The sequence below is a fragment of the Oncorhynchus nerka genome, linkage group LG22 (assembly GCF_034236695.1).
Source record: "Oncorhynchus nerka isolate Pitt River linkage group LG22, Oner_Uvic_2.0, whole genome shotgun sequence".
NCBI classification, from domain to species: Eukaryota; Metazoa; Chordata; class Actinopteri; order Salmoniformes; family Salmonidae; genus Oncorhynchus; species Oncorhynchus nerka.
In genome coordinates, this window is record NC_088417.1 from 102,524,538 (window position 1) to 102,549,474 (window position 24,937).

The 24,937-nt window shown below is 45.2% G+C and overlaps 1 pseudogene; it reads left to right on the forward strand.

The window, feature by feature from the left end:
- Positions 1-24,937, forward strand: part of LOC115125445 (PALM2-AKAP2 fusion protein-like) — a 139,407-nt pseudogene that overhangs the window by 23,059 nt on the left and 91,411 nt on the right.

The window sequence follows — 24,937 nt, forward strand, 5'->3', positions numbered from 1 at the left end:
CCAGGAGTGGTAGCTAGGACAGGACCAGGGGTGGTAGCTAGAACAGGACCAGGGGTGGTAGAGAGGAGGACCAGGGGTGTGTAGCTAGGAGCACCAGGGGTGGTAGAGAGGAGGACCAGGGGTGGTAGAGAGGAGGACCAGGGGTGGTAGAGAGGAGGACCAGGTGTGGTAGAGAGGAGGACCAGGGGTGGTAGCTAGGACAGGACCAGGGGTGGTAGAGAGGACAGGAACAGGTGTGGTAGGGGTGGTATTGAGGAGGACCAGGGGTGGTAGCTAGGAGGACCAGGGGTGGTTGCTAGGACAGGACCAGGGGTGTGTAGCTAGGAGGACCAGGGGTGGTAGAGAGGAGGACCAGGGGTGGTAGAGAGCACAGGAACAGGTGTGGTGGCTAATGGGGATTCCAGATGCAGGGATGGAGGGATAGAGCCCCAATCCATAGACAGCTAACGCTGCGATACAACCAACCACACACATGACAAACACACACCACACACACAACACACACACGCGATGCAGTGCAGCCTTAAAAAGGGCCAGCAGTGATACAGTAACAACACACTCCTTAGCTGAGAGAACAACACACTCCTTAGCTGAGAGAACAACACACTCTCTAGCTGAGAGAACAACACACTCCTTAGCTGAGAGAACAACACACTCCTTAGCTGAGAGAACAACACACTCTCTAGCTGAGAGAACAACACACTCCTTAGCTGAGAGAACAACACATTCCCTAGTTGAGAGAACAACACACTCCCTAGCTGAGAGAACAACACACTCCTTAGTTGAGAGAACAACACACTCCTTAGCTGAGAGAACAACACACTCTCTAGCTGAGAGAACAACACATTCCTTAGCTGAGAGAACAACACACTCTCTAGTTGAGAGAACAACACACTCCCTAGCTGAGAGAACAACACACTCCCTAGCTGAGAGAACAACACACTCCCTAGCTGAGAGAACAACACACTCTCTAGCTGAGAGAACAACACATTCCTTTGCTGAGAGAACACACTCCCTAGCTGAGAGAACAACACACTCCCTAGCTGAGAGAACAACACACTCCCTAGCTGAGAGAACAACACATTCCTTAGCTGAGAGAACACACTCCCTAGCTGAGAGAACAACACACTCCCTAGCTGAGAGAACAACACACTCCCTAGCTGAGAGAACAACACACTCCCTAGCTGAGAGAACAACACACTCCTTAGCTGAGAGAACAACACACTCCTTAGCTGAGAGAACAACACACTCCCTAGCTGAGAGAACAACACACTCTCTAGTTGAGAGAACAACACACTCCCTAGCTGAGAGAACAACACACTCCTTAGCTGAGAGAACAACACACTCCCTAGCTGAGAGAACAACACACTCCTTAGCTGAGAGAACAACACACTCCCTAGCTGAGAGAACATCACATTCCTTAGTTGAGAGAACAACACATTCCTTAGCTGAGAGAACACACTCCCTAGTTGAGAGAACAACACACTCCCTAACTGAGAGAACAACACACTCCCTAGCTGAGAGAACAACACACTCCCTAGCTGAGAGAACAACACATTCCTTAGCTGAGAGAACACACTCCCTAGTTGAGAGAACAACACACTCTCTAGTTGAGAGAACAACACACTCCCTAGCTGAGAGAACAACACACTCCCTAGCTGAGAGAACAACACACTCCCTAGCTGAGAGAACAACACACTCCCTAGCTGAGAGAACAACACACTCCCTAGCTGAGAGAACAACACACTCCCTAGCTGAGAGAACAACACACTCCCTAGCTGAGAGAACAACACATTCCTTAGCTGAGAGAACAACACACTCCTTAGCTGAGAGAACAACACACTCCTTAGCTGAGAGAACAACACACTCCCTAGCTGAGAGAACAACACACTCCCTAGCTGAGAGAACAACACATTCCCTAGCTGAGAGAACAACACACTCCCTAGCTGAGAGAACAACGGGGAACAACTTCATAGAGCACTCTGCTCATGTCAGCTCAGATTAGGAGCCGAGCGAACAGACAGATATTGGGAATTAGAGACGGAAGGAGAGACAAACGACAATAACTTTACCACACCTGTTGATCTGGGGTTATAACACAGTACAACTGGAGATACCCTGGGACTGGTTATAACATATAAAACTGGAGATACCCTGGGATTGGACTGGTTATAACACATTACACCTGGAGATACCCTGGGACTGGACGGGTTATAACACATTAAAACTGGAGATACCCTGGGACTGGTTATAACACAGTAAAACTGGAGATACCCTGGGACTGGTTATAACACATTAAAACTGGAGATACCCTGGGACTGGTTATAACACATTAAAACTGGAGATACCCTGGGAATGGACTGGTTATAACACATTAAAACTGGTGATACCCTGGGACTGGACTGGTTATAACACATTACACCTGGAGATACCCTGGGACTGGTTATAACACATTACACCTGGAGATACCCTGGGACTGGACTGGTTATAACACAGTAAAACTGGAGATACCCTGGGACTGGTTATAACACATTAAAACTGGAGATACCCTGGGACTGGACTGGTTATAACACATTAAAACTGGAGATACCGTGGGACTGGACTGGTTATAACACATTAAACCTGGCGATACCCTGGGACTGGACTGGTTATAACACATTAAACCTGGAGATACCCTGGGACTGTACTGGTTATAACACATTAAAACTGGAGATACCCTGGGACTGGTTATAACACATTAAAACTGGAGATACCCTGGGACTGGTTATAACACATTAAAACTGGAGATACCCTGGGACTGGACTAGTTATAACACATTAAACCTGGAGATACCCTGGGACTGTACTGGTTATAACACATTACAACTGGAGATACTCTGGGATGGTTATAACACATTAAAACTGGAGATACCCTGGGACTGGACTGGTTATAACACATTACAACTGGAGATACCCTGGGACTGGTTATAACACATTAAAACTGGAGATACCCTGGGACTGGTTATAACACATTAAAACTGGAGATACCCTGGGACTGGACTAGTTATAACACATTCAAACTGGAGATACCCTGGGACTGGTTATAACACATTATAACTGGAGATACCCTGGAACTGGTTATAACACATTAAAACTGGAGATACCCTGGGGGCTGGACTGGTTATAACTCATTAAAACTGGAGATACCCTGGGACTGGACTGGTTATAACACATTATAACTGGAGATACCCTGGGAGTGGACTGGTTATAACACATTAAAACTGGAGATACCCTGGGACTGGTTATAACACATTAAAACTGGAGATACCCTGGGGCTGGACTGGTTATAACACATTAAAACTGGAGATACCCTGGGACTGGTTATAACACATTAAAACTGGAGATACCCTGGGAGTGGACTGGTTATAACACATTAAAACTGGAGATACCCTGGGACTGGACTGGTTATAACACATTAAAATTGGAGATACCGTGGGACTGGACTGGTTATAACACATTACACCTGGAGATACCCTGGGACTGGACGGGTTATAACACATTAAAACTGGAGATACCCTGGGACTGGTTATAACACAGTAAAACTGGAGATACCCTGGGACTGGTTATAACACATTAAAACTGGAGATACCCTGGGACTGGTTATAACACATTAAAACTGGAGATACCCTGGGAATGGACTGGTTATAACACATTAAAACTGGTGATACCCTGGGACTGGACTGGTTATAACACATTACACCTGGAGATACCCTGGGACTGGACGGGTTATAACACATTAAAACTGGAGATACCCTGGGACTGGTTATAACACAGTAAAACTGGAGATACCCTGGGACTGGTTATAACACATTAAAACTGGAGATACCCTGGGACTGGTTATAACATATAAAACTGGAGATACCCTGGGATTGGACTGGTTATAACACATTACACCTGGAGATACCCTGGGACTGGACGGGTTATAACACATTAAAACTGGAGATACCCTGGGACTGGTTATAACACAGTAAAACTGGAGATACCCTGGGACTGGTTATAACACATTAAAACTGGAGATACCCTGGGACTGGTTATAACACATTAAAACTGGAGATACCCTGGGAATGGACTGGTTATAACACATTAAAACTGGTGATACCCTGGGACTGGACTGGTTATAACACATTACACCTGGAGATACCCTGGGACTGGTTATAACACATTACACCTGGAGATACCCTGGGACTGGACTGGTTATAACACAGTAAAACTGGAGATACCCTGGGACTGGTTATAACACATTAAAACTGGAGATACCCTGGGACTGGACTGGTTATAACACATTAAAACTGGAGATACCGTGGGACTGGACTGGTTATAACACATTAAACCTGGCGATACCCTGGGACTGGACTGGTTATAACACATTAAACCTGGAGATACCCTGGGACTGTACTGGTTATAACACATTAAAACTGGAGATACCCTGGGACTGGTTATAACACATTAAAACTGGAGATACCCTGGGACTGGTTATAACACATTAAAACTGGAGATACCCTGGGACTGGACTAGTTATAACACATTAAACCTGGAGATACCCTGGGACTGTACTGGTTATAACACATTACAACTGGAGATACTCTGGGATGGTTATAACACATTAAAACTGGAGATACCCTGGGACTGGACTGGTTATAACACATTACAACTGGAGATACCCTGGGACTGGTTATAACACATTAAAACTGGAGATACCCTGGGACTGGTTATAACACATTAAAACTGGAGATACCCTGGGACTGGACTAGTTATAACACATTCAAACTGGAGATACCCTGGGACTGGTTATAACACATTATAACTGGAGATACCCTGGAACTGGTTATAACACATTAAAACTGGAGATACCCTGGGGGCTGGACTGGTTATAACTCATTAAAACTGGAGATACCCTGGGACTGGACTGGTTATAACACATTATAACTGGAGATACCCTGGGAGTGGACTGGTTATAACACATTAAAACTGGAGATACCCTGGGACTGGTTATAACACATTAAAACTGGAGATACCCTGGGGCTGGACTGGTTATAACACATTAAAACTGGAGATACCCTGGGACTGGTTATAACACATTAAAACTGGAGATACCCTGGGAGTGGACTGGTTATAACACATTAAAACTGGAGATACCCTGGGACTGGACTGGTTATAACACATTAAAATTGGAGATACCGTGGGACTGGACTGGTTATAACACATTAAACCTGGAGATACCCTGGGGCTGGTTATAACACATTAAACCTGGAGATACCCTGGGACTGTACTGGTTATAACACATTAAACCTGGAGATACCCTGGGGCTGGTTATAACACATTAAACCTGGAGATACCCTGGGGCTGGACTGGTTATAACACATTAAACCTGGAGATACCCTGGGACTGGTTATAACACATTAAACCTGGAGATACCCTGGGACTGGACTGGTTATAACACATTAAACCTGGAGATACCCTGGGACTGGACTGGTTATAACACATTAAACCTGGCGATACCCTGGGGCTGGTTATAACACATTAAACCTGGAGATACCCTGGGGCTGGTTATAACACCAGTATGTTGATGGAAAATGCCGTGTCAGAACCAATGTGTTGATCATTTTTTGTCCTGCTGTGCTAACGTAGTAACCATATGGCAACCATGTGGTAACATGCTATATTCTGTGTGTCCAATAATATTTTAGTGATACCATGCTATATTCTGTGTGTCCAATAATATTTTAGTGATACCATGCTACATTCTGTGTGTCCAATAATATTTTAGTGATACCATGCTACATTCTGTGTGTCCAATAATATTTTAGTGATACCATGCTACATTCTGTGTGTCCAATAATATTTTAGTGATACCATGCTACATTGTCTCCCCTTGTCTGTCTGTCTGTAGCGATGTATCCATGGTGATGTGCCCATTGTAGGACTCTAATGGTAACGATATGATGTGTTCTGTCTATCTGTAGCGATGTACGCCATGGAGATCAACGTGGAGAAGGACAGGAAGACAGGCGACACCAGGATCCTTTCAGCGTCTTCCGTCAGCCCTGATGAGGTGCCCCAGCGTGGGGTCAAGGTCTTCGACGACGGCCGCAAGGTTGTCTATGAGGTCCGCTCGGGGGGGTCCACCACCCTGGAGAACGGGGTTCACCCCTGGAGCTCCCAACAGGTGGACGAGCTGATGCAACGGGTCGGGGTGCCCGCCGGTCAGGCCGACGGGGGTAAGGCTAAGGTTACTATCACCCCTGTTGGTACTGGTGACACCAAAACCTCCCCCAGCTCCACTGACCGCACAGATGAGCTCCCTACCACCTACACCACCCCCCCAGCCATTCGTAACCCTGCCACCATGGCCCACAAGGTTCCCCAAGCTCCAGGCGCCCCTATCACAACCCAGCCTCCACCCCGTCGGGAGGTAACCTACGAGGGAGAGTTGCTGGAGGCTCCCCAGGCAACGGCGGAGAAGCCAGTCACTATGATCTTCATGGGCTACCATAACGTTGACAACCAAGATGAAACCAAGAGGCTGCTGGGATTCGACGGCACCATCAAGGCTGAGATCGTCCTGATCGACGACGACGATGAGAAGTCGTTACGGGAGAAAACGGTCACCGACGGTTACTCCGTAATCGACGGCAACGCCGCCGACCTGGTGTCTGGCTCCCGGCCGCTCAGCGACACCACCGAACTGTCGTCGGAGGGGAAGGACGAGAGCTCTGCCACGGCCACCAAGGAACTCCCCTCCCCAGCAGGTATAGAGAAGAAAAAGCGCTGCCATTGCTGTACTATCATGTGACCTCATTACTTTAACTACACTACCCACAACTCTCTAGTTTTTCCTGGGACTGCTGGGAGGGAAGAACCTCGTTGGTTCATCGAGGCATCTGATCCTCCTCCTCCCTAAAACCCTCCTCTTCCTCATCCTCTTCCTCCTCGTGGCTACTAAAAGAACCTCCACCTGCCCTCTGACCTCTGGGACCTGGCTGGGGTTACAGCACTCTCTTTATCTGACCTTTGACCTACAAACTCTCTCCTCTGTGAGCTGGGGAAGCAAAGCATCCTATCTCATCTCTAGCCTTTCTGAGTTGACCCTAGACACTGATCTCGGGTCAGTTGTTCCTTTCCCCCAATAACGGTTAAGTACAGGATTGGGACAGGAGGGGCAGCTGATCCTGGATCTTTAGCTAGGGGAAACCTCACACCGGAGGACAACACTACCAGAGCAGACCAGAGCAGGGGTTTGGTTGGACAGTCAGTTGCTAGTTTATGTATACACAACACATTGTAGTGTGGTGGTTACTAACTGTTATTTGGGAATAATCAACAATGATAATAGACAACAAGGACATCATCAAAACAAGCATGTCAGGTAAAGAAAGAAATTGTCTGTAAGAAATAGGCTACAATACAGTGATTTAACTTGACTGTCTTGTTACAGAACTGAATCTGAAGATGAAGATGAAGATGACAGGGTCAATTTGGGTGTTTGTGTGTCATTTAGATTGGCCCATATCTCAACAAACATCTATCAGCCACTCCTGAACACTATCTATCAGCCACTCCTGAACACTATATATCAGCCACTCCTGAACACTATCTATCAGCCACTCCTGAACATCATCTATCAGCCACTCCTGAACACTATCTATCAGCCACTCCTGAACACTATCTATCAGCCACTCCTGAACACTATCTATCAGCCACTCCTGAACATCATCTATCAGCCACTCCTGAACACTATCTATCAGCCACTTCTGAACGCTATCTATCAGCCACTCCTGAACACTATCTATCAGCCACTCCTGAACACTATCTATCAGCCACTCCTGAACACTATCTATCAGCCACTCCTGAACACTATCTATCAGCCACTCCTGAACACTATCTATCAGCCACTCCTGAACATCATCTATCAGCCACTCCTGAACACTATCTATCAGCCACTCCTGAACATCATCTATCAGCCACTCCTGAACACTATCTATCAGCCACTCCTGAACATCATCTATCAGCCACTCCTGAACACTATCTATCAGCCACTTCTGAACGCTATCTATCAGCCACTCCTGAACACTATCTATCAGCCACTCCTGAACACTATCTATCAGCCACTCCTGAACACTATCTATCAGCCACTCCTGAACATCATCTATCAGCCACTCCTGAACACTCTCTATCAGCCACTCCTGAACACTATCTATCAGCCACTTCTGAACACTATCTATCAGCCACTCCTGAACATCATCTATCAGCCACTCCTGAACACTATCTATCAGCCACTCCTGAACATCATCTATCAGCCACTCCTGAACACTATCTATCAGCCACTCCTGAACGCTATCTATCAGCCACTCCTGAACACTATCTATCAGCCACTCCTGAACACTATCTATCAGCCACTTCTGAACACTATCTATCAGCTACTTCTGAACACTATCTATCAGCCACTTCTGAACACTATCTATCAGCTACTTCTGAACACTATCTATCAGCCACTCCTGAACACTATCTATCAGCCACTCCTGAACATCATCTATCAGCCACTCCTGAACACTATCTATCAGCCACTCCTGAACACTATCTATCAGCCACTCCTGAACACTATCTATCAGCCACATCTGAACGCTATCTATCAGCCACTCCTGAACACTATCTATCAGCCACTCCTGAACACTATCTATCAGCCACTCCTGAACGCTATCTATCAGCCACTCCTGAACACTATCTATCAGCCACTCCTGAACACTATCTATCAGCCACTCCTGAACACTATCTATCAGCCACTCCTGAACGCTATCTATCAGCCACTCCTGAACACTATCTATCAGCCACTCCTGAACACTATCAGCCACTCCTGAACACTATCAGCCACTCCTGAACACTATATATCTAGATCACCTAAACACCATCTATCAGCCACTCCTGAACAACATCTATCAGCCACTCCTGAACACTATATATCAGCCACTCCTGAACACTATCTATCAGCCACACCTGAACACTATCTATCTGGAACACCTAAACATATCCATCAGCCACTCCTGAACACTATCTATCAGCCACTCCTGAACACTATCTATCAGCCACTCCTGAACATCATCTATCAGCCACTCCTGAACACTATCTATCAGCCACTCCTGAACACTATCTATCAGCCACTCCTGAACGCTATCTATCAGCCACTCCTGAACAACATCTATCAGCCACTCCTGAACACTCTCTATATGGAACACTTTAAAATTATCTATCGTCCACTCCTAAACACTTTATAGACTACATGACCAATAGTATGTGGACACCTGCTCGTCGAACATCTCATTCCATAATCATGGGCATTAATATGGAGTTGGTCCCCCCCATTTGCTGCTGTATCAGCCTCCACTCTTCTGGGAAGGCTTATCACTAGATGTTGGAACATTACTGCTATAACAGCCTCCACTCTTCTGGGAAGGCTTTCCACTAGATGTTGGAACATTGCTGCTGTAACACCCTCCACTCTTCTGGAAAGGCTTTCCACTAGATGTTGGAACATTGCTGCTATAACAGCCTCCACTCTTCTGGGAAGGCTTTCCACTAGATGTTGGAACATTGCTGCTATAACAGCCTCCACTCTTCTGGGAAGGCTTTCCACTAGATGTTGGAACATTGCTGCTATAACAGCCTCCACTCTTCTGGGAAGGCTTTCCACTAGATGTTGGAACATTGCTGCTATAACAGCCTCCACTCTTCTGGGAAGGCTTTCCACTAGATGTTGGAACATTGCTGCTATAACAGCCTCCACTCTTCTGGGAAGGCTTTCCACTAGATGTTGGAACATTGCTGCTATAACAGCCTCCACTCTTCTGGGAAGGCTTTCCACTAGATGTTGGAACATTGCTGCTATAACAGCCTCCACTCTTCTGGGAAGGCTTTCCACTAGATGTTGGAACATTGCTGCTATAACAGCCTCCACTCTTCTGGGAAGGCTTTCCACTAGATGTTGGAACATTGCTGCTATAACAGCCTCCACTCTTCTGGGAAGGCTTTCCACTAGATGTTGGAACATTGCTGCTATAACAGCCTCCACTCTTCCGGGTAGGCTTTCCACTAGATGTTGGAACATTGCTGCTATAACAGCCTCCACTCTTCTGGGAAGGCTTTCCACTAGATGTTGGAACATTGCTGCTATAACAGCCTCCACTCTTCTGGTAAGGCTTTCCACTAGATGTTGGAACATTGCTGCTATAACAGCCTCCACTCTTCTGGGAATGCTTTCCACTAGATGTTGGAACATTGCTGCTATAACAGCCTCCACTCTTCTGGTAAGGCTTTCCACTAGATGTTGGAACATTGCTGCTATAACAGCCTCCACTCTTCTGGGAAGGCTTTCCACTAGATGTTGGAATATTGCTGCTATAACAGCCTCCACTCTTCTGGGAAGGCTTTCCACTAGATGTTGGAACATTGCTGCTATAACAGTTTCCACTCTTCTGGGAAGGCTTTCCACTAGATGCTGGAACATTGCTGCTGGGACTTCCATTCAGCAACAAGAGTATTAGTGAGGTCGGGCACTGATGTTGGGCGATTAGGACTGGCTCTGAGGTTGGGTGATTAGGACCGGCTCTGATGTTGGGTGATTAGGACCGGCTCTGATGTTGGGTGATTAGGACCGGCTCTGATGTTGGGCGATTAGGACTGGCTCTGAGGTTGGGTGATTAGGACCGGCTCTGATGTTGGGTGATCAGGACTGGCTCTGAGGTTGGGTGATTAGGACCGGCTCTGATGTTGGGTGATTAGGACTGGCTCTGATGTTGGGTGATTAGGCTCTGATGTTGGGTGATTAGGACTGGCTGTGATGTTGGGTGATTAGGCCTGGCTCTGATGTTGGGTGATTAGGACTGGCTCTGATGTTGGGTGATTAGGCTCTGATGTTGGGTGATTAGGACTGGCTGTGATGTTGGGTGATTAGGCCTGGCTCTGATGTTGGGTGATTAGGCTCTGATGTTGGGTGAGTATGCATAACCATGTGATGTAGTGTAGTGAGGGTTATGACATGTCATTGGTTGATAATGTGACATAGTGTAGTGAGGGTTATAACATGTGACATAGTGTAGTGGGGGTTATAACATGTGACATAGTGTAGTGAGGGCTATAACATGTCATTGGGTTGATAATGTGACATAGTGTAGTGAGGATTATAACATGTCATTGGGCTGATAATGTGACGTAGTGTAGTGGGGGTTATAACACGTCATCGGGTTGATAATGTGACATAGTGTAGTGGGGGTTATAACATGTGACATAGTGTAGTGAGGGCTATAACATGTCATTGGGTTGATAATGTGACATAGTGTAGTGAGGGTTATAACACGTCATTGGGTTGATAATGTGACATAGTGTAGTGAGAGTTGTGCTGAGGGTCAACTTGAGGTCCAGTTTCTATGGCAGACCTTAGTTTACAAGTATTGTGGGGCTCTGGTCTAAAGTAGTGCACTATATTGGGAATAGGGTTCTATAGGGTTCTGGTCTAAAGTAGTGGACTATATAGGGAATAGGGTTCTATAAGGTTCTTGTCTAAAGTAGTGGACTATATAGGGAATAGGGGGCCATTTTGACACAGACAGTGTTTTGAGTTGAGAATAATAATTATAAAGATGTGTGTAAGTAACGACAAGGCCTTGACTGAATGTTGTGTCACACAACCTGCTTTCCATTTGGCTCCCTACATAAAACACCCATAGGGCTCTGGTCTAAAGTAGTGGACTATATAGGGAATAGGGTTCCATAGGGCTCTGGTCTAAAGTAGTGTACTATATAGGGAATAGGGTTCCATAGGGCTCTGGTCTAAAGTAGTGTACTATATAGGGAATAGGGTTCCATAGGGCTTTGGTCTAAAGTAGTGCACGACATAGGGAATAGGGTTCCATAGGGCTCTGGTCTAAAGTAGTGCACTATATAGGGAATAGGATTCCATAGGGCTCTGGTCTAAAGTAGTGCACGACATAGGGAATAGGACACAGTCATAAGGTTTCAGAACCAACAGAGCTTCTGAGATGTGTAAAGAATGTCTACTGTGGTGAAACAACAGCCTCTCTGTCTAAAGCTAACGTACTGGGACATATTCAACAACAACCTTGAAACAAACCACTTTTCAACCCAAAACTAACAACAACAAACTAACTAACGCTTTTCATTTTTCATAAAGCTGAGGAGTCATTTGATTTTGTTTCACCGTCCCGTTTCCTTTTTCTGAATTCAGGATCATCACTCACACTGTCTTTAATATCTCACAAACACATTCACCTCCGTTCTTCTTTCAAGCCTTTCAGTCCAGCCTGCCAGTCAGTCAGCCAGCCAGCCTGTCAGCCAGCCTGCCAGTCAGTCAGTCAGCCTGTCAGTCCAGCCTGCCAGTCAGTCAGCCAGCCAGCCTGTCAGCCAGCCAGCCTGTCAGCCAGCCTGCCAGTCAGTCAGTCAGCCTGTCAGTCCAGCCTGCCAGTCAGTCAGCCAGCCAGCCTGTCAGCCAGCCTGCCAGTCAGTCAGTCAGTCAGCCTGTCAGTCCAGCCTGCCAGTCAGTCAGCCAGCCAGCCTGTCAGCCAGCCTGCCAGTCAGTCAGTCAGCCTGTCAGTCAGCCAGCCAGCCTGTCAGCCAGCCTGCCAGTCAGCCAGCCAGCCTGTCAGCCAGCCTGCCAGTCAGTCAGTCAGCCTGTCAGTCCAGCCTGCCAGTCAGTCAGTCAGCCAGTGGTCTGTTGTAGTAGTGAATCTCTATCTATCTCCCTCTGTATGGTATATTAACTAGTCTAATAAAACAGATTTCTCCACTGTGTCCTTCCTCCTTTGTCTTTGCTATGATTCTTTCTCTAACACTTCTTCCAAAATCAGGACACTACTCTACCTCTACTCTACCTCTACCTCTACCCTATCTCTACTCTACCTCTACTCTACCTCAACTTTGCACTACACTACAATACCCTACTCTACCTCTACTCTACCTCTAATCTACCTCTACTCGACTCTACCTCTACCCTACCTCTACTCTACCTTTACTCTACTCTACCTCTACTCTACCCTACTCTACCTCTACTCTACCCTACTCTACCTCTACCCTACCTCTACTCTACCTCTACTCTACTCTACCTCTACTCTACCCTACTCTACCTCTACTCTACCCTACTCTACCTCTACTCTACCTCTACTCTACTTTACCTCTACTCTACCCTACTCTACCTCTACTCTACCCTACCTCTACTCTACCTTTACTCTACCTCAACTTTGCACAACACTACAATACCCTACTCTACCTCTACTCTACCTCTACTCTACCTCTAATCTACCTCTACTCGACTCTACCTCTACCCTACCTCTACTCTACCTCTACTCTACTCTACCTCTACTCTACCCTACTCTACCTCTACTCTACCCTACTCTACCTCTACCTCTACTCTACTTTACCTCTACTCTACCCTACTCTACCTCTACTCTACCCTACCTCTATTCTACCTCTACTCTACCTCAACTTTGCACAACACTACAATACCCTACTCTACCTCTACTCTACCTCTACTCTACCTCTAATCTACCTCTACTCGACTCTACCTCTACCCTACCTCTACTCTACCTCTACTCTACTCTACCTCTACTCTACCCTACTCTACCTCTACTCTACCCTACTCTACCTCTACTCTACCTCTACTCTACTTTACCTCTACTCTACCCTACTCTACCTCTACTCTACCTCTACCTCTACTCTACCTCTACTCTACTCTACTTCTACCCTACCTCTACTCTACCTCCACTCTACTCTACTCTACCTCTACTCTACCTCTACACTACCTCTACTATACCTCTACTCTACTCTACCTCTACTCTACCTCTACTCTAATCTACCACTACTATAACACTACTCAAATCTACCACTACTCTACTCTACTCTACCTCTACTGTACTCAACTCTATATCTACCTCTACCCTACCTATCTACCACTACCCTACCCTACCTATCTACCACTACCCTACCTCTACCCTAACACTACTCTACAACTACTCTAATCTACCACTACTCTACCAATACTCTAACACTATTCTAATCTACCACTACTCTACCACTACTCTTCCACTACTCTACTCTACCACTACTCTAACACTAATCAACAACTACTCTACTCTACCACTACTCGACCACTACTCGACCACAACTCTACAATACCACTAATGTACCACTACTATACAACTCCTCTACCACTACTCTACCAATACTTTACTCCACCACTACTCTACCACTACTCTACTCTACCACTACTTTACTCTACCATTACCCTAGCTCTACTCTACCACTCCTCTACCACTAATTTAAAACTACTCTACTACTATACCACTATTCAACCAATACTATACCACTACTCTAATACTACTATACCACTGCTCTACCACTACTCTACTCTACAACAACTCTACTCTACAACTACTATACCACTACTCTACCACTGCTCTACTCTACAACTAATCTATTCTACTACTACTCTACCACTACTCTAACACAATTCGAACACAACTCAACAACTACTCTACTCTACCACTACTCAACCACTACTTTACTCTACCACTACCATACCTCTACTCTACCACTACTCTACCACAACTATACCACTACACTACCACTACTCTACTCTACCACCAATCTTCAATACCACTACTATACCACTACTATACCACCATTCAACCACTACTCGACCACTACTCCACCTCTACTCTACCACCACTACTATACCAATATGCCATCACTACTCTACCACGACTCCACCTCTACTCTACCACTACTCCACCTCTACTCTACCACCACTACTATACCACTACTCTACCACTACTCTAACACAATTCGAACACAACTCAACAACTACTCTACTCTACCACTACTCTAACACTACTCAACAACTATTCTAATCTACCACTACTCTATCACTACTCTACTCTAGCACTACTCTACCACTACTTTACTCTAACACTACTCAACAACTACTCTACTCTACCACTACTCAACCACTACTTTACTCTACCACTACCATACCTCTACTCTACCACTACTCTACTACAACTATACCACTACACTACCACTACTCTACTCTACCACCAATCTTCAATACCACTACTATACCACTACTATACCACCATTCAACCACTACTCGACCACTACTCCACCTCTACTCTACCACCACTACTATACCAATATGCCATCACTACTCTACCACGACTCCACCTCTACTCTACCACTACTCCACCTCTACTCTACCACCACTACTATACCACTACTATACCACTACTCAACCACTACCATACCACTACTCTACTCTACAACTACTATACCACTACTCTACCACTACTCTACTATACCACTACTCTACCACTTCTCTACTCTCCAACTACTCTATTCTACTACTACTCTACCACTACTCCACCACAACTCTACTCTACAACTACTCGCTCTACAGGTATTCTAGCACTAATCTACTTTACCACTTCCCTACTCTACCACTACTCTATTCATCAATAACACTACTCTAACACTGCTTTGCCTCTACCACTACTCTACTCTTGTGCTACAATACTATCCCACTACTCTACTCTCCCACTATGCTACCCCTACTCTAAAACGTATCTACAACTACTATACCACTACTCTATCACAACAAAACCACTACTCTACCATTACTCTACAACTACTATACCAATACTATACCACTCCTCTACCACTACTCTACCACCACTCTACCGCTACTTAAGTACTATTCTACCACTACTCCACAACTTCTATACCACTACTCAACCACAACTACACCACTAATCTACCATTACTCTACAACTACTATACCTCTACTCTACCACTACGTTACCTCTTATCTACTCTACTCTACTCTACCTCTACTCTACTCTACTCTACTCAAACTCTACTCTACCTCTACTCTACCTCTACTCTACACTACTCAACCTCTACTCTACTCTACCCTACTCTACCTCTACGCTACATCTACTCTACTCTACCACCACTCTACTCTAACACAACTCTACTCTATATCTACCTCTACCCTACCTATCTACCACTACCCTACCCTACCCTACCTATCTACCACTACCCTAACACTACTCTGCAACTACTTTAATCTACCACTACTCTACCAATACTCTACCACTACTCTAATCTACCACTACTCTACCACTATTCTACCACTACTCTAACACTACTCAACAACTACTCTACTCTGCCAGTACTCTACCACTACTCGACCACTACTCTACAATACCACTAATCTCCCACTACTATACAACTCCTCTACCACTACTCTACCAATACTTCAGCACTGTTCAACCGCTACTCTACCACTACTTTACTCCACCACTACTCTACCACTACTCTACTCTACCACTACTTTACTCTACCATTACCCTAGCTCTACTCTACTACTACTCCACCACTCCTCTACCACTATTTTAAAACTACTCTACAACTACTATACCACTATTCAACCACTACTTTACCACTACTCTACCAATGCTCTACTCTACAACTAATCTATTCTACTACTACTCTACCACTACTCTACCACTACTCTAACACAACTCAACAACTACTCTACTCTACCACTACTCTACTCTACCACAACTCTACCACTACTCTAACACTACTCAACAACTACTCTACTCTAGCACTACTCTACCACGTCTCTACCACTACTCGACCACTACTTTACTCTACCACTACCATACCTCTACTCTACCACTACTCTACCACAACTATACCACTACACTACCACTACTTTACTCTACCACCACTCTACAATACCACTACTATACCACTACTATACCACTACTATACCACCATTCAACCACTACTGTATCACTACTCTACCACTACTCCACCTCTACTCTACCATTACTCTACCACTACGTTACCTCTTATCTACTCTACTCTACCTCTACTCTACTCAAACTCTACTCTACCTCTACTCTACACTACTCTACCTCTACTCTACCTCTAATCTACTCTACACTACTCAACCTCTACTCTACTCTACACTACTCTACCTCTACACTACATCTACTCTACTCTACCACCACTCTATTCTAACTCTACTCTAATTCTACAACTACTCTACCGATACTCTAACACTACTCTAATCTACCACTACTATACAACTCCTCTACCACTACTCTACCAATACTTCAGCAATGTTCGACCACTACTCTAACACTACTCTACCACTACTTTACTCCACCACTACTCTACCACTACTCTACTCTACCACTACTTTACTCTACCTTTACCCTAGCTCTACTCTACCACTACTCTACCACTCCTCTACCACTAATTTAAAACTACTCTACAACTACTATACCACTATTCAACCACTACTCTACCACTACTCCACCTCTACTCTACCACCACTACTATACCAATATGCCACCACTACTCTACCACTACTCCACCTCTACTCCACCACCACTACTATACCACTAATCTACAACTACTCTACCACTACTCTACTCTAACCTACCACAACTCAACCCTACCACTTCTCTACACTCTAGACTTACTCTACCTTACCACTACAACTATTCTACCACTACTCATCCTCTACTCAACCAGTACTCTACCTCTACTCTATATCTACCACCACTCAACCACTACTCTATATCAAATCTGCTCTGCCCTTCCAATAAAACTAATCTTCTCTACCCTATCTCTACTCTACCACTATTATAATCTACCACTAATCTACTCTAGTACTATTCTTCCACTGTCTACTCTACCTCGACAGTACCACTACCACTACTCTACCACTACTCCACATTAACTTGACTCTACACAACCACTTAAACTACTCTTCTCTACCCTACCACTGCTCTACCACTCCTCACACCACTCCTAAACCACTCCTCTAACACCACTAAACACTACTCTACCACTACTCCAGCACTACTCTACCACTACTATACCAATACCATACAACTAATATACCACCACTCTACCAATACTCTACTCTACCACTACTACACCACTCCTCTACCACTACTCTACTAAACTTTACACTACTATACAATTACTCTATAGCAATTATACCACCACTCTACCACTACTTTAACAAAACTCTACCACTACTAGACTACTCCTCTACCACTACTATACCACTCCTCTACCACTACTTTAACATAACTCTACAACTTATTTCTACTACCACTACTCTAGATCTGCTCTACAACTACTCTACTCTACCACCACTCTACCTCAACTCTAAAACTACTATACCACTAGTCTACTCTACCACTACTCTAACACTACTCTGCCACTACTCTACAGCTACTATACCGCTACTCTACCACTACTACTCTACCACTACTCTACCACTACTCGATCACTACTCTAAAACGGCTCTACCACTACTCTACCTCCACAATACCTCTACTCTACCACAACAATACCACTATTCTACTCTACCTCTACGCTACAACCACAAAACCACTACTCTACCACAACAATACCACAACAATACCACTATTCTACTCTACCTCTACTCTGCCACTACTCTACTTTATCATTACTCCAACACCATTCTACTCTACTCTACCACTACTCTACTCTACCACTACTCAACCACAACTCTAGCACTATTCTACTCTACCACTACTCGACCACTACTCTACCAGTATTCTGTCACTACAATACTCTACCACTATTCTACCACTACTCTACTCTACCACTAGTGTACCTCTCCTCTACCACTATTCTACCACTACTCTACCACTACTATACAACTACTCTACCACGACTCTACCACTAATATAAAACTACTCCACAACGAACATACCACCACTCTACCGGTACTCTGCTCTACCACAATTCTACTCTACCACTACTATACAACTAATCCACATCTAAAATACCACCACTCTACCACAACTCTACTCTACCACAACTCTACTCTACCACTACTCTACAACTACTCTACCACTACTCTACCACTCCTCTAACACTACTTTTCAACTACTCTATAAAAAATAAGAATTTGTTCTTAACTAACTGATTTGCCTAGTTAAATAAAAGTAAAATAAAAAAAACATCTACTCTACACTACCACTACTATACCTCTTCACTAATCTACTCTACCTGGACACAAACACTAACTCTACCCCTACCACTAATCTACTCTAAAACAACTCTACCACTACAATACCACTACTTGACTCTACCACTACTCTACAACCACAATACCACTACTATACCATTACTCTACCACTACTCTACTGTACCACTACCGTAACACTACTCTATACTCTACCACCACTCTACCTTAACTCTACAACCACTATACCACTACTCTACGCTAACACTACTCTACAACTACTATACCTCTACTCTACCACCACAATACCTCTACTCTACCACTACAATACCTCTACTCTACCACTACTCTACCACTACTCTACCACTACAATACCTCTACTCTACCACTACTCTACCACTACAATACCTCTACTCCACCACTACAATACCACTACTCTACTCTAACACTACTCTACCTCTACTCTACAGCTACAATACCTCTACTCTACCACTACAATACCACTACTCTACTCTACCTATTCTCTACCACTACAATACCACTACTCTACTCTACCTCTTCTCTACCACTACAATACCACTACTCTACTCTACCTCTACTGTACCACTACAATACCACTACTCTACTCTACCTCTACTGTCCCACTACAATACCTCTACTCTACCACCACAACACCTCTATTCTACTCTACCACTACTCTACTCTATCACTCTACTCTATCACTACTCTAACACTATTCTACTATCACTACCTTTACTCTACTCTACCTCTACTCTACCTCTTCTCTATCATACTCTACCACTACCCTACGACTACTATCTCTAAAACGACTCTTCTCTCCCCTTCCACTACTCTACTCTATCACTACTCTACCACTACTCTACTATATCAGTACTCTACCACTACTCTACCACTACTCTACCATTACTCTACCTCTCCTCTACCACTATTCTACCACTACTCTACTCTACCACTGTTCTACCACTACTCTACCCTACTATTACTCTACCACTACTCTACCCTACTACTACCCTACTCTACCACTAGTCTACCACTACTCTTACACTACTCTACCACTACTATACCACTAATCTACTCTACCACTACTCTATACTCTACCACCACTCTACCACTACTCTTACACTACTCTACCACTACAATACCACTACTCTACCACTACAATACCTCTACCACTGCAATACCACTACTCTACCACTACTCTAACACTATTCTCTATCACTACCTTTACTCTACCTCTTCTCTATCATACTCTACCACTACTCTACCACTAATCTACATCAACTCTACTCTATCTCTATAACGACTCTTCTCTTCCCCACCACTACTCTACTCTATCACTACTCTACCTCTCCTCTACCACTACTATACCACTACTCTACCCTACTACTACTCTACTCTACCACTACTCTACTCTACTCTCCCACTACTCTACCACTATTATACCACTACTCTACCACTACTCTATCACTACTCTAACACCACTCTACTCTACCACTACTCTACCTCTCCTCTACCACTACTATACCACTACTCTACCATACTACTACTCTACTCTACCACTACTCTACTCTACTCTACCACTACTCTACCACTATTATACGACTACTCTACTCTACCAATACTCTACTCTACCACTACTCTACCACTATTATACCACTACTCTACCACTACTCTATCACTAAACTAACAACACTCTACTCTACCACTACTCTACTCTACTCTTCCACTACTCTACCACTACACTCACGCACACTGTAAATAAGGTCCCACACACTGCAATTAACATCAAGCACTTCAACTAACATCACACACACTGTAATTAATGTCACACACATTGTAGTTAACGCCACACACACTGTAGTTAACTTCACACACACTGCAAATGAGGTCACACACACTTCAACTACCGTCACACACACACTTCAACTACCGTCACACACACTTCAACTACCATCACACACACTACAACTACCGTCACACACACTACAACTACCGTCACACACACTACAACTACCATCACACACACACTTCAACTACCGTCACACACACTGCAACTACCGTCACACACACACCGCAACTACCGTCACACACACACCGCAACTACCGTCACACACACTACAACTACCGTCACACACACTACAACTACCGTCACACACACTACAACTACCATCACACACACTTCAACTACCGTCACACACACTACAACTACCATCACACACACTACAACTACCATCACACACACTACAACTACCGTCACACACACTACAACTACCGTCACACACACACTACAACTACCGTCACACACACACTTCAACTACCGTCACACACACTGCAACTACCGTCACACACACACCGCAACTACCGTCACACACACACCGCAACTACCGTCACACACACTACAACTACCGTCACACACACTACAACTACCGTCACACACACTTCAACTACCGTCACACACACTACAACTACCGTCACACACACTACAACTACCGTCACACACACACTACAACTACCGTCACACACACTTCAACTACCGTCACACACACTACAACTACCATCACACACACACTTCAACTACCGTCACACACACACTACAACTACCATCACACACACACTACAACTACCGTCACACACACTTCAACTACCGTCACACACACACTACAACTACCGTCACACACACACTACAACTACCGTCACACACACACTACAACTACCGTCACACACACACTACAACTACCGTCACACACACTACAACTACCGCCACACACACACTACAACTACCGTCACACACACTACAACTACCGTCACACACACTTCAACTACCGTCACACACACTACAACTACCGCCACACACACACTACAACTACCGTCACACACACTACAACTACCGTCACACACACTTCAACTACCGTCACACACACTACAACTACCGTCACACACACACTTCAACTACCGTCACACACACTACAACTACCGTCACACACTACAACTACCGTCACACACACACTACAACTACCGTCACACACTACAACTACCGTCACACACACTTCAACTACCGTCACACACTACAACTACCGTCACGCACACTACAACTACCGTCACACACACTACAACTACCATCACACACTACAACTACCGCACACACACACTACAACTACCGTCACACACACTACAACTACCGTCACACTACAACTACCATCACACACACACTACAACTACCGTCACACACACACTACAACTACCATCAACTACCATCACACACACTACAACTACCGTCACACACACACTACAACTACCGTCACACACACTACAACTACCGTCACACACACTTCAACTACCGTCACACACACACTACAACTACCGTCACACACACTACAACTACCGTCACACACACACACTACAACTACCGTCACACACACACTTCAACTACCGTCACACACACACACTACAACACTTCAACTACCGCCACACACACACTTCAACTACCGTCACACACACACTACAACTACCGTCACACACACACTACAACTACCGTCACACACACTTCAACTACCGGCACACACACTTCACACACACACTTCAACTACCGTCACACACACTTCAACTACCATCACACACACACTGCAACTACCGTCACACACACTTCAAATACCGTCACACACACACAACTACCATCACACACACTTCAACTACCATCACACACACTACAACTACCGTCACACACACTTCAACTACCATCACACACACACTCCAACTACCATCACACACACACTTCAACTACCGTCACACACACACTGCAACTACCGCACACACACACCGCAACTACCGTCACACACACACCGCAACTACCGTCACACACTTCAACTACCGTCACACACACACTTCAACTACCGTCATACACACACCGCAACTACCGTTACACACACTTCAACTACCGTCACACACACACCGCAACTACCGTCACACACACTACAACTACCGTCACACACACTACAACTACCGTCACACACACTACAACTACCATCACACACACTTCAACTACCGTCACACACACTACAACTACCGTCACACACACTTCAACTACCGTCACACACACTACAACTACCGTCACACACACTTCAACTACCGGCACACACACTTCAACTACCGTCACACACACACTTCAACTACCGTCACACACACTTCAACTACCGTCACACACACACTACAACTACCATCACACACACTACAACTACCATCACACACACTACAACTACCGTCACACACACACTACAACTACCGTCACACACTACAACTACCATCACACACACACTACAACTACCGTCACACACACACTACAACTACCGTCACACACACACTTCAACTACCGTCACACACACACTACAACTACCGTCACACACACTACAACTACCGTCACACACACACACTACAACTACCGTCACACACACTTCAACTACCGTCACACACACACACTACAACTACCGTCACACACACTTCAACTACCGCCACACACACACTTCAACTACCGTCACACACACACTACAACTACCGTCACACACACACTACAACTACCGTCACACACACTTCAACTACCGGCACACACACTTCAACTACCGCTACACACACTTCAACTACCGTCACACACACTTCAACTACCATCACACACACACTGCAACTACCGTCACACACACTTCAAATACCGTCACACACACACTCCAACTACCATCACACACACTTCAACTACCATCACACACACACTACAACTACCGTCACACACACTTCAACTACCATCACACACACACTCCAACTACCATCACACACACTTCAACTACCGTCACACACACTGCAACTACCGTCACACACACACCGCAACTACCGTCACACACACACCGCAACTATCGTCACACACACTTCAACTACCGTCACACACACACTTCAACTACCGTCACACACACACCGCAACTACCGTCACACACACTTCAACTACCGTCACACACACACCGCAACTACCGTCACACACACTACAACTACCGTCACACACACTACAACTACCGTCACACACTACAACTACCATCACACACACTTCAACTACCGTCACACACTACAACTACCGTCACACACACACTACAACTACACACACTCGTCAACACACACACACTACAACTACCGTCACACACACTTCAACTACCGGCACACACACTTCAACTACCGTCACACACACACTCAACTACCGTCACACACACTTCAACTACATCACACACACACTACAACTACCATCACACACACTACAACTACCATCACACACACTACAACTACCATCACACACACACTACAACTACCATCACACACACACTACAACTACCGTCACACACACACTACAACTACCGTCACACACTACAACTACCATCACACACACACTACAACTACCGTCACACACACACTACAACTACCGTCACACACACACTACAACACCACACACACACACTCAACTACCGTCACACACACACTACAACTACCGTCACACACACTACAACTACCGTCACACACACACACTACAACTACCGTCACACACACTTCAACTACCGCCACACACACACTTCAACTACCGTCACACACACACTACAACTACCGTCACACACACACTACAACTACCGTCACACACACTTCAACTACCGCCACACACACACTTCAACTACCGTCACACACACACTACAACTACCGTCACACACACACTACAACTACCGTCACACACACTTCAACTACCGGCACACACACTTCAACTACCGCCACACAC